Genomic DNA, 13,834 nt, shown 5'->3' with positions numbered 1-13,834 from the left:
TCACACCAGCAGGTACGACACATTGAATGGGCAGCAATCTCCATCAGAGATGAGAAGCAAGGATGAGTCAGTGGCAGAACAGCTGCTTGCAGAGTGTCTGTCTGTCTGCACTGGCAGTGTGCAGAAAAGGTTTTGCACAGGAAGGGCCCGGCAACTATTTATTACTTTGAGGACGGCAGGCATACCACACACCTGTCTAGAAACAACCATGTGATATGGAGAAGATAAGACAGCCAGTTCCCTTTGGGGAATGCAAGCAAAGGTTTGGTGGTAGTGGTATTTACCAGGCACCTGTTCACTATGAACTACATGAAACCAGTTGTAGAAAGGCCGTACAAATGCCATATAGTTGCTATCAGAGCGTCAGGGCGCTGGGACACAGCTGATCGTGTGGGATTCAGACCAACATCCTGAGTGGCATTGCTGGTATCTCCTGTCAGGTAGACTAGCTCTGGTTACTTTTCCTTCCTGCCAGTACTGGTAAGTGTGGGAGGCGTCGAAGGGTGAAAGGCAAGGCTGGTTGGACAGTGGTGTGAAAGGAAGGCTGTGCAAAGCAGCATGTGAGTGCTAGGCATGGTCCTGTTGCAGGAGATACTCTGCTCCTGGCCTCTACCCAAGAAGAGCACCTCTTTCTCTCCACATCTTCGGGATAACACAGTGCAAGAAGCTGAGGCCTTGGTCCCATCATTTCTCTTTGGGAGCAGTTCGGGCCCTGCTCAGCCCTGGTTCTTTATTCTGGAGTGATGCCTTCACATGTATGCAGATCTGCAGTAGGAGTGAAAAACAGGCAGGTCTAAGAACAAAACAGGTGTCAGGGCTTGGGCCGTACCTCTTGTTCCCAGTAAAACCCATGTGCACCTAGAGCGGTTTCATAGAAATCAGTAGATTACCTTCTGATTTACACCAGAATAGTAAAGCAAAAGCTCCTGAGAAGTTCATGTTCCCAGAAGAGCTATGTACTTCAGTACAAAGTACATCCACCCTTTTCTCTGGCCTCTTTCTTTGGGATGACTCATACAGATTTCTGCTTGCAGTTGCCTTCAATCACTCCAGTGAGTCTGCTGTGATTCAGCTGTTCTCATTTTGAACTCCCTCAGAGAATTCAGTCAATCCCAGCTTACCAAGATCGGAAACTAATGAAAATAACATAATACAATTTCCAGAGATGTTTGATCTGTTTGATACTCGGCCACCTTTCTCTGCACCATCAGGCAGTTTATCTGCAGGAACAGATTAACTCTTGAACACTCAATGGGACAACAGGCATTGGGTTGTCTGCCACAATCTCCAGTGGATAGTTCACAGTCCAGCCATGTGTTTTTAACCACACGCGTTACGAATAAAATAGGGCATACTACACACAAGTGGAAATACACGGGAACATTATTTTACTAGGCCAGATTGTGTCCTGCTGTCAGTGTTGGCCCAAGAGTCATGGCTTTCCACTAAAAAGAAGATATCCTATCTGAAACAGGAAGATACAGGGTTAGGAAAGGTCAAATGTTCTGCATCCCCAAAGATGCTCAGTATCTGGAGCAAGTCTGGTAGAAACTTTTCTGTTTAGATCTGGAAGGTGGAGAGGAAGTCATATTTAGAAGCCCAAGTACAAGTTTGTGTGAAAAAATCGGTATGAAGGGGAGCCTGAGAAGAACAGCTGACAAGAAGGACCAGGGAATTGTCTCTGCAAATCAGCTGGCAGAAAAGGCCTGACTCTTTGCTGTAAACAGCATAAATAGAAACTTGAACAGGCCAAGAAACTGCTTTAAGTGGAAAGAGATGAGGGAAGGCAAAAACATCGATTCTGTTGATTGGAAAGTTCCACTGGGTTTAGCAAAGGGCTGAAGAAAGTATGGGGTGAGGAAAGACTTGTTTTGGGTAAAGTTGCCAAATGAGCTATGATGTTATTGTAAAAAAACTATTTTGAGCTTTGTACAAGTATTGGGAGGCAGTTTTTAAAAATTGCAGGGAAAAGGGAAATTAAAGCAGCAAGATCTAGCAAAATCTCTCTTCTGTCTGCTTTTGCTAGCAATAACTTAAGTTAAAAATGAACATTGTTTTTGTTCAAGATTCAGCATGCTACCTTTTAATTTCCAGTGAGAGATTTTCCAGTGCACATCTGTGAACCATCTAAGAAGTCCTACAGCGAAAACAGGAAAGATGAATGATGACATGAACCAGTAAAAAAAAAACAAGGCAAAAAAATCCAAAAATACAACCAAAAAAGCCATATTTGGAAAGAAATGCAAAACAAAGGTGTTCCCCCCCCCCTTTTTTTAATACATCATAAAGAGTATAAAGGGCATACATATAATTTATTTTCCTTTGGGACACAGCTGTAAACCACATAACAGCAAAAGAAACTCAAACAAGTTGACGAGAAGTCTGGAGCAAATGCCTGGCTCTGATGGAAATGCCTCAGCACCGTCATTGATCCCAGGACCTCTGCAACTTCTCAAATAAAAGACTCCAGTACTACAGCACACCCACGGGCTAGATCAGGCCTTGGCTCAGGAGCAGCATAGAGCAAAAACTTGACTTCCTGCAGAACACAGCATGTTGCACGGCCATCTGCAGAGTCTCCTGGGCACAAGGGTGTGATGAGATCACAGGAAAAATCCCAGTCCCTCTGGCAATAAGTGAGGGACTACCAATACCAAAACAAAGCCTTCGGTTTCCTGGAAACAGTTGTTTTTCTTTTTGGCAGGTTACCCCCTTACTGCCAGGTGACCACATTTACTACCCAGCTTTATTCTTTGGAAGATAAGTTCATTAAAATGCCCTCCTCAATCAGACCAATGAGCCACCTAGCCCAGGACTCTGCTTTCAGCATTGGCAGTCAGAGATGCTACTTTGGGAGAGTGCACGAGCCTGGCTGTGTTCTGCAGTCCATTCCCCTCCAGCTCCACAGCATCCACAGCTGTTACACTAGGTACCTCCCTGCCCAGTGCCTTCAGCATCACCTCACACACTTCTTGTCCACGAGTTTGTCTAATCCCTTTCTGAACCTGCTAACACTGCCAACTGTCTACCTCCACAACAGCTTGGGGCACCAAGATGCAGAACCAACTGCCCTACCACCCCTGCCAGCTAGAGAAGTTCTTCCCTAGGTCCATTTGAAACCACTCGCCTTCCTGCCAGGCCCCTCAAGTGACCCCTGTTATAGAACTGCAACACTGTGTGAGTACATCTCACCTTATCCAGCACCTTCAAGATTTCATAAATCTTGACCATGTCTCCACCTCAGCCTTCCCCTCTCTCATCTGAACAGTCGCAGCTTTCTAGCCTTTCCTCATAAGCAAGCTGGTCCCCTTGACCCTTTCTGTTGCCCTTCTCTAACCCACTATATCCTTCTTCAGATGCGGAGACCAGAAGAGCACACTACTCCAGATGTGGGTGCATCAAGGCAGAGCAGCAAAATGATGGCCTCTGTCTTCTTCTCAGTACCCTCCCTGAAGACACTCACCATTTTCCTGGCTTTCCGGCTGTCACTGCACACTGAGTTGATGATTTCAGAGAACTGTCAATGACGACTCCAACAGCCTTTTCTTAAGTGACAGCTGCTAGTCCTTAGTTCAGCACCATGTAAGCATGGTTTATATTGCTGTGCCTAAGACACCTCACCTTCCGTGTTTATACACTGAAGGTCATGTGCCCCCTTCCTTGACTTTTTAAAGTCCTCCTGGAGTTCTTAACCAACAGTTCAGCATTTTACTGGGTAAAAAAGCCTGATATTGACTGAAAACCTGGGCACTGAGGAGGCCCTCCTCCACACTGCTGATAAAGATGTGTTATAAAACCAATCCCAGCACTGGTTCCTGCGGGTCCTAATGCTGCCTCTTCTCCATCTCTAAAGTAATTGTTGAGTCCTAACCTTTTTTTCTGCTTTCAAACCACAAAAGGACCTTTTCTCCAATCAGTGTTGACTTAGTCTCTTCATAGCCTTTGCTGAGCAACTTTGTCAAAAGCTTTTTGAAAATCCAAATATATTATGTCCCCTTTATCCATGTGCTTATTACCAGCCACATAGGATTCTGGCAGGTTAGTGAGGCAGGATTGCCCTCTACAGAAGTCATGTTGACTGTTTCCATCGACGTCATGTTTATGCATGTGATCTTACAGCTGTAAGACTCACTGGTCTGTATTTCCGCAAGATCCCCTATAGCTGGGAGCAGCTACATTGCTGAACTATCATGTAAATGGTGTCTGGTCCTGCTGACTTGCTGATCTCCAGCTTATCTATCTGGTCTGATATGCCCTGTGAATTTACATCAGAATGGTCTAGCTCCTCTGACAGACTGCTATCAAGAAAACGTTGGGTGTGGGACTCTGTCTAATGTCTTCAGCAGGCAGACTGATACATAAAAATCACTGAGCCTTTTTTGTGTCCTTGTCATCCCTGAGTGCCCTTTTCCACTTTTGTCATCAAGCTAGCTAGCATCCTGCTTTTGATATACAAAGAGCTTTTTAGTATCAGCCTTTGCATGGTCCAACTCACAATTATTTTAGCCCTTGAAATTTCCTGCATATGGTTGACTTGTCGTGTTTTATGGGCTTTCCTGTTCTTATTTGGGTAAGCTTCCCATTTTTAAACAGCAACCTGTTATCTGTGATAGCATCCTTAATGTTCCTATTGAGCCGTGAAATGGCTTTTTTGGACCACATTGCTTTCATTTCAAATTGTGGCACAACTTTTAGCTGGGATTTTAATACAGTATTTTTTTAACAGCAGTTAGGCTGCCTGTAAGCTTCTTTCTTTTTGGACTGCTCCTTTTAAGGTTTTCTCTCTTTTTTTTTTAAATCTCATTTCTATATACGTTACTTGAAACTGAATATCCATGGGCTGGATTTATTTGGGTTGTTCTCTCCCTTTACAACGTTGATCTAAGCGTACCGTGGTTACTGTCACAGAACTGATCTTCCATTAATACCTCTTGAAGTAGGTTCTGTGAGACCAAATCCAGCATAGTGTCTTCTTCTGTGGGTTCTATGACCAGTTGTTTGAGGAATCAATCATTTATTGTGTCTCTGCCTCTCATCTGGATAAGGCATTGATCCAAATATGGGTAATTGAAATTCCCTCTTCCTACTACCTGCCTTAAATCTGTAACTTCTCACTTGTAACAGTTCACAGAATCAGAAAATCACAGAATGACTGAGGTTGGAAGGGACCTCCAGATATTGTCTAGACCCCCGCCCCCCCAAAGCAGGGTCAACTAAAGCAAATCATCCCCAGAAAGGTGCTAGCATCTCCATAGTTGGAGATACACAAAATTGACTGAACTAAGCCCTGAGAAATGTGAAGTAACTTTGAAATTATTCCCACTTTGAGCAGTAGTTTTTCCTCCACCCTTATCTTTTGGCATACCTTTCCTTGAAAGTTCACCTATAACTTGTGGCAAGGTGGTTTTCTTCTCTGGACATAAGCATTCCTGGATAGCCAGGCTTCAGTATTGCTCAGTACACAGAACACATTTAATGATGAAGCTCTCTCTGGTAATGGAACAAGTTTGGCATGTCACAGTGCTTCACTGTGTCTGGAAACATAAAGATGATAGAACCATTTTAACATGATCTCTAAAAGATATTCCAGGTTTTACAAAGGGCAATGGGCACAAACTGAAACACAGGAAGTTCTGTCTGAACATAAGGAGAAGTGTTTTTACTGTGAGGGTGATTGAGCGCTGGAACAGGTTGCCCAGAAAGGTTGTGGAGTCTCCATTCTTGGAGATGTTCAAAAGTCGTCTGGACAAAATCCTTGGAAACGTGCTCTAGATGACTCTGCTTGAGCAGGGAGTTTGGACTAGATGATCTCCAGAGGTCCCTTCCAACCTCAATCATCTCGTGATTCTGTGATTCTGTTCAATCCGACATGATACTAAAGGAAGTAGAAAATATTTGTGTCTGTGGGGCGGGAGGAGGAAGTCATCTGGTTGTTTGAAACAAACCTTGAAAACAAAATACTAAAAATGAAATTATCCCCAGCTCAGAATATATTTATTTACACTTCTTTCCTCTCTCATTAGGGTAGTTCCCTTCAGAAGATACAGTCCAGCATTCTCAGCCCTCCAGCATAGTAAGAGTAGCTTAGAGCCAAGAGCCAAGTTGAATAGCTCTTCCAGTGCAGGGCAAGATAGAAAAGACTCCAGAACAAACTTGAAGACATTGATCCTTTGCAGGCAAACTAATCCCTGCTTTTCCATCCTTTCATCCCATGTAAACCACCCGCCACAGAAAGCTGCTAACTAGGACATGGAATGTAAAATGTGCATTAAATGAATGGGTTTGGCAGAGAGAACATCTGTTCATGAGTAATTTCTTGTTCCCTACATACGATAATGGTTATGGATTAGTGCACAGAATGCTGAACTTGTTTACAGCTCCTAGGAACTGCATGTTTTGAATCATTAATAAAGAGTGTTTTTAAATGAAGAATTTCTCATCAATATCAGCTTTGCAGCTTTTCCCCTCCCTAAATAGGTGCATTTCAGGGTGCAAATTAAATATCAGTGAGATTCATCTAATATTGCTCTGTCAGCAACCACAGAGGTCAACATTTTTATTATTACAGACTGTTCTACTTAGTTAATATTCACTACAGTTACCAGGCAACAATAGAACCATTTTAACATGATCTCTAAAAGATATTCCAGGTTCAATCTGACATTATACCAAAGGAAGTAGGAAGTATTTGCTTGAGGGGAGGGTGATGTCCGGTTGTTTAAAACAAACTTTGGAAACAAAGAACTAAAAATGAAATTATCCCAGCTCAGAATATATTTACTTACACTTTTTTCCTCTCTCATCTCTCCTTCTAAGGGAAAGCGGACTAGCCAGAGGATGAATGAAGAGGATTCTGCATCTAATGCTCATCCTTGAGCAGTTTTCTATGATCAAACTCTCATCTTACTCAGATGCTTCTTTCTCTCTTTGCTTTTCACTGTATTCTTTAGACAGTCTGCTCTTCTGTGGGGATATTGCCTTTTAAAGAAATAAAATGAACTTTTCAGTACAAGTATATACGTGTAAATCCCAGCTAATCATTACACTGACTTCAGCCCTGTCTAGTGTTAAATGTAGATTTGTAGAGATGCAGATTTGCTGAGCTCCCCCCACACAGCACATACATTTGCCCATTTCTGCTTGTCATCTTTATGTGATATTGCCCCTGCCCTGGTGCTTATTTTCAGTAGATCGTAAGGCGAGCCCGCTGAACGCAGCCACTCCTGTGTGTGACTGGGAGGTCTGCATTCCAGCTCCCCATTTCAAGCCCATCAGAGCTGGGAGCAAGAATAGTCCGTGACATACTCCAGCTGGAATGCCTTTTTTAAAGGCGTTTTTTGGCAACACTCCAAACACAGCAAGTGCGGGATGAGGATCTGATTTCACCTCTAATGCAAGACATATTCATGTGAAAACTTCTCTTCAACAGAAGAAATGGCATCATCAGTTAAAGCTGTAATTAGTTTTCTGGTGTTATCTGATTTTGATAAACATATGCATACGCCCACACCCTCACATAACCACACTCACACCCTGCCATAGCTAAACTAACCTGAAAGGAATCAGTAGTGTGGATTTTCTTCTTTGTCAGAAAAGGTATTTAGGAAGAGTTGGGCATTATTGGACAAGTTTTATCAGACAAGATAAGACAAGAAAAGAAAAATCACTAGAAAAATCACACGGTTATATTTTGAATTTTTTTAAACTATTTTCTCCACTGCAGAATTTGGTCTGGAAGATTCTAACTGTGATGTGTTAGACTCTCTGAAGAAGAGAGTCCAGGACCACTGCCCCCCAGGACAACCTTTCCAAGACACTTTAAGCCAGCTTCCAGTGAGAGAACATTTTTCACACAACTGCATCATCTCTACCTGTCAGTTCTCAAGAAAGACCTACCAAAAATAAGCCTAAGAACATTTTTCACACAACTGCATCATCTCTACCTGTCAGTTCTCAAGAAAGACCTACCAAAAATAAGCCTAGGAACTATCATTCACCTCTACTGGCTACTAAAAATCAGCAGAGACATTTGTTTAGTGTCATTCTGCAATGTTTCACACATCCTACCACCTACTAATCTTTCTCAGGCCGATGAGTGCTCATTACCTACCTGTGCCTCCAAAGCCTCTCATCTCCTTGTTAATGTCCCCTGTGGTTCACAGGTGTCATCACCTTATTCTGTTAAAGTGATTATTAAAAGTAAACTGAACTCAGAGTGATTGCTCCCAAGCTGTACTAAGTATAAAATTTGCAGCTTCTGTTTCAGATCTATAAAAACCTTCTGTGCTCAAAGATTTAGATAGTTTTCAACTGCATGGGTTGGTCTAATGAAAAATTAGACCTACAGTCCTTTCCTTGTCTATGTCCTTACACCATCAGAGCTATTACAATAGTAAGTAATGTTAGGGGCTGGACATATCCACTTCCCATGATTACAGAAAGCCTTAGGATCCCTTTTGGCACTAAGTAACCAAACAATGAAGCTTTCACCTCAGAACAAAGGCAAAGGGGGTTCTTTGGCTATCTGTGATTAGCTATTTGTGTGGCTATGAAAGACATGTAGCCAGAGCAGAGAAAAAAGATAGCAAGTAAGTGCAGACAGACACAGAACTCTTCATAGCAGGAAAAATCCCCCCACCATAATGCAGATTTTTGGCTCCGCACTGGTGAAGAGAATGTCTTTGTTCCCAGCTGCAAGATGCTGTCACTCCTGTTTGATTTCTTCTGTACTCAAAGAAACAGACTTTTGCACATTCTTTGTAAATGAAAGCGACTGTATTAAATAACTGATAACTGATATTTTTTCTTCTTAACAGAAACTGCCTGCAGGGTCCTTCTTTTTGGCCAACAGTTTGTCAGAAAGCAGTAATAGTACTCTGAATGAGTCTGATGTGTTACATTTATCTTTATTTGCCATTATTGATCCAAATGAAGAAGAAGCAAATTGTACTGGATGGATGCTGGAGCATTTCAGCAGAAGCTGCCTATATCGGAACTCACCAGATATTTGAGCTTTTATAAGTTTGCAGAGAAATGCTCCAAAACACTGTCAAAGGGTTCCCATATGGGATATAGCTTATGGTGGTTATAAACCTGAAAGGGCCTCTTAAAAAGATTAAATTTGCTTGTCCCTCTAGGGAGATTTGCACAGTAATAAAAATTACAAACTTAAAGATAAACACATTCCAATCCATCTTCCAAAAGCAAGACTGTATGTCAAAATGTTACAGCCCATTCAAGAACAGTATTTTAAAGAGCCTGAGAAGATTACCAGATAAAGAATATTGCATCAAGCTGGACCTCAAATTGTTATATAGTTATAATTGCTTATAGAGACAAAATGTATAAGATCATGATGGGGTTGTTTTGCAAATGAGAAATTCTGGATCTTCAAATGTTAGATACTATTAATAAGGCCATCTCCACCAATGCTGAATACACAATAATCTAGAAACACAATTAAGAAACTGAAATACCTTAAACTCTGCCTTGTTCCTCACTGCCTCCCAATGATTTTTTTATCTGGTGAAGACACCAGTTACACAGACAGGAAACTAGATGCATGAGAGAAGACTTCTGTGTCAAATAAACCCATGATGACAACGATCACAGGGACATAGTTGACTGTTTAAATGTAAGACACCTTGGCAGTTTGGTGGCTGACCCTGTCACTTTGTCTTTGAGCTATAAGAAGCTCCTGTTATGCACTTGCGGTTATGGATCTATTATGTCCATATCCACAGGCTTATTAGAAATACTGGTCTTATCATAATGAGATAAAGATATTTATTAAGGCTCATAATTTAACAAATAACTCCCCCCCCAAATCATGCATAGTCTCTCACACACGATTTCTTTCTAAATCTAAAGATTTACTAAAAGTGAAAGATGAAATAGAAATATTGTGGGGATGGAAAATTGTTACTAAGCAAATAAACCCTCTTTGACTTAGTCATCCATTTGAATGCGTCAGATGCTGTATTTTCTGTCACCAATGAAGGCAAGCAGATCTGGAACGGACTTCTTTTGAGACCATTCACTGCACTCTTAGAATATAAACACTAGATAAGAGCAACTCTAAAACTGGGTGACTACATCACTATGTTCTGGCAGGATCTTTCTTTTCAAACAAACAGTGGAGAGCAGAGGGGGCAAAGGGTGAAAGCCCACTTGCAACTGGGACTACGCAGCCAGGACTGGGGCCTGCATTGAACTTGTGAAGACAAAAGGCTTTCCTGTACATGAAGAGCATTTTAAAAGCTCCCTCTCATGGTCTGAGAATTTACAGGCTTAGCAGCAGACTTTGCTGAAGCTCTTTAAAAACCTTCCCTGCCTGATTTGAACACAGTGGCCCAGTTCAGGAAAGCTGTGCTTTTCTCTGGAGATATATCCTGGCTCTGGATGTGGTAAAGCATTTTCTGAGAAAAACTTTGTTAGCAAACTAACAATGATGGCCTCCCCCTCAGCACCAAGAAAGGATGTGCTGAGGAAGGCATGGGGTCAATATAAATGGCTGCAGATAGGAAACAAAAAAACAGAGACGGAAGTGAGATTCAAAGGTCAAAACAAGGATCCAGGCAGGAGTCTCAAGCAGAAGGATGTTTTGTGAGGACTTCTGGGAAGGCTCTGACTCCCTCAGTGGGAGGTGGCTGTGCACCAGACTGTTTCCAGATGCATTTCTCTGGTGTCGTGTAGGCTTACAGAGCACATGTTCCCCTCGGTCTGGGCTGTCCCTTCACACTGCACACTCCCTCCACTGTGCTGGGACAGTGTTTTGAGGTAGATACGTGGTGAGCCACAGTGAGGAACAAAGGCTGCTAAAAGAGTAACCCTTTCTCTATAAGTTTTGGTCAAGCTACATGACTGCATCACAGAAAAGGCAGTAAAGAAATGTGATCAAGTTCCTCGGAAGGGCTGTAAGGAGCCTTACCATCATATACAGAGCCATGGCTTCAGTGTCTTCCACTGTGCTCCAGCTCTTCTGTCCTCCAGCACTGGGGTCTTGAACCTGTGTTTGAACAGATCCAGAATCAAGACAGCAAACGTGTTGTAACAAAAGGCTTCCTGGGATTCCCAAGAAGGTTGTGGGAAGCCAAGTGTTTTCAGGTTCCTTGGAAATGCCCACAGGTGCATGTTACAGTAAGAAGCAGCTTTAAGCCTCCTTTGGCCTCATGTGCCAACTAGCTACAAGTCAGTCTATTTCTCCTTCCAGTGCCATTAGAGATGACACTATTCTACTGGTTATAGCCTGAGAGACTTTGTAGAAGGCACTTTGCCAGTTCTGTCCCATGGAAAAGGTCCACCAGCTGGCATCAATCTTTCTGCAGCTGGCTGTTATGCTGATAAATCAATGGTTTTGACCATCGGATCCATCCAGCATAACCTCTCCTGCATTCACAGAGCAATTTGGGAAGTAGATAAAAAGTCTTCATAACATTCAAGTCAACATAGTCTAACAGTGATAGCTAACACAAAGCAAGGTAGTGTGGCTCTTGCTGTTCCACATGCTCTCCCTAAATGCCCTGTAATTACTTGCAGCATAAGAATATCTTTTCCTCTTGGTTCTCATGTTACTATCATCATTATTTACAGTATGACAGTATGACTGTGCCCCCATAGGGCACAGATACCTGTCACAGATATCTAGTAGTGTTAGTCTATTGCAGTAGTGCCCAGAGACCAGAAACCTGCTGTGGCAGGCTCCGGTCACCCAGACAGAAGCAATATTTGCCCTGAAGAGCTCACCACTGCAATAGAAGATAGCTAAAAGGTTAAGAGAGAAGTGGGCACAGCCCCCAAAAGAAGTAAGACAATAGCTGCTGCCTGCAAAGTCATGCTCAGATTTCCTTTGCAATATTGAGAGGCCTGAAGATTTTTCTCTAGTCTTCATTGTGAAAAAGCATTATGCAGAAGATTTTAAGGCCAACATTAAATGGCTTCACAGGAGCTCTGGAGAGCTCTTCTCAGTCATGGGATGGACTACTGAACACTCCAAAATACTGCACTATTAAGACTAGTATTACAGAGTCTAAGAGGTTTTAAATAATAATTGATGCAAGGGGCAATGCCATTATACCAAATGATCTAACCTTTTCATAGCCAGGGATTCAGGAATACAAAGTCTTGATATCAAGACTTTTATAAATTGTTCCATAAATAAGTGCCTCATAAGATCAGAGTCAATCTTTTCTGATCGTATATTCCATTTTGCCATAATGCAATGGTCAGATTCTCTGTTGTGGTCCTTTGCATGCCTCAATGCAATAGAGGAGCCATGAATTTCTTCCAGACAATTTCCCTAGCATAAAGAATTCCATAATAGACTAAAGAGGGCTGGTGGAAGTATTACAGGAGTTAACTTAGCCCCATCCCAGCTGGTATATTCTAGAAATCAGAAAGGATTGTGCTGGAACAGACCCCCTTTTCATCTACCCTGTATTGGAACCAGATCAGGAGTAAATGAAAGCAGCTCCGTAAATGCTACGGAGTCATAGCAGGCCAGCTCCCAGAACGTGAAAGCCTGAAGGTTCCTCGTACCTTGCCACATCTTCTCCATGCTGAGCAGAAACAGACCATTAGCCAAGCATACTTTCAGAGAGCAGGTCAAACTTTCAGCTGAATTCAGTCTGGATTCAACTGACAGAAAGGGAGTAAGAATGACATGGGCCAGTTTTTTGGCCGATGTTCACCTCTTCAGACTTAGCTGACTGAGAACAATGTCCAAGGCACTATTATGTAGATGACAGCACAGCATTTTCCAGCTGTAACTACCTCTGGCAAAGGCATGGTGAAGAATCAGCAGACAAGGATTTAATGTGATATTTAGGACAGATTTATGTCTTTTTGCACTGTTAGAATGACGCAAAGTTGAGGGCCAGGATCTTTATCACTGAAAGCATTTTAATCTTGTTTTCTGCTCACAAAATCTGCTCCAAAGTTGTACACTTACCAGTGTCTCTCTTGCCACAGATTAAAGCATCACAGTTAAAAGACACCTAATCATCCCATGAGCTGAAAGCCCAAAGTCTCATTTTTGCTTTTTTTTGAAGGAAGTTGCTGGTCAGATCAATGACTTATTACTGTGTGAAACATAAAAGCAAAGCTCTACCATTTATGATCATAATCTGTCTTGGGGCATGTGGCGGACAGATGAATGAATTTTTTGCCTTAAACATTTCTTGGTGCATGGGGTGCAGGCAGGCCATAACCCCAAACAAGCCATCTGTCCCTGGCGGAAACAGAACTGGGCTGCTGCGACCCCGAGATGGTCTCCCTGAGACCACCAGGGACACACCGAGCCTGCACTGAACGAGACCACAGTCGGGCAGAGACTTTGGGATCTGGACTGTAAATTATTGTCCGTTTTTAGCACAACTTCTATAAAACTTGCTTGGCATGAGTGGCTAAATTTGCTGAAGCCTTAGGCCACACTCCCTAGTTCAGTGTGAAAAGGGCCCCAGAGCTGGTGCAGGCGGGAACGATAAGGGAGTTACCAGCAATTTGCATCTGAAACAGTGCTAATTGCTGGAGTTACCACCTCTTTGTCAAGACCTTGAGAGATGATGGCAGGACCCGAGGAATGAAGACACACCTGTCGGCAGAAACTGCAACACAAGAACAGCCTGCCTAGGAACAACGATGAGATCCAATAAGGAGCAGGAGACCCCAGACCCAAATATTACTATTGGTCTGAACTACCACGCGGGGGTGGGAAACTTAATTTGAAAAAGCTATAATTGCCCAGGGATCTCTTTGTTCGGCGTCCCTCTTCGGAGGTACCCAACTGGAGATGTGCGAAGAGGACCCACCTACCACCAGACGGGAGCCCCCCCCC

The 13,834-nt window shown here is 42.8% G+C and overlaps 1 long non-coding RNA gene across 1 annotated transcript; it reads right to left on the bottom strand.

Annotated features, from left to right (window-relative positions):
• Positions 1–319: 319 nt before the first annotated feature.
• On the bottom strand, positions 320–2,238 carry LOC135327617 (uncharacterized). Its single transcript, XR_010388018.1, has 2 exons — positions 2,081–2,238; positions 320–765 (listed from the first exon to the last, which is right to left on the bottom strand). It is a non-coding gene; the product is annotated as an uncharacterized LOC135327617 (long non-coding RNA).
• Positions 2,239–13,834: the final 11,596 nt, after the last annotated feature.

The sequence above is a fragment of the Dromaius novaehollandiae genome, chromosome 2 (genome assembly GCF_036370855.1).
Source record: "Dromaius novaehollandiae isolate bDroNov1 chromosome 2, bDroNov1.hap1, whole genome shotgun sequence".
Lineage (NCBI taxonomy): Eukaryota > Metazoa > Chordata > Aves > Casuariiformes > Dromaiidae > Dromaius > Dromaius novaehollandiae.
This window is presented reverse-complemented; position numbering and strand designations above follow the sequence as displayed.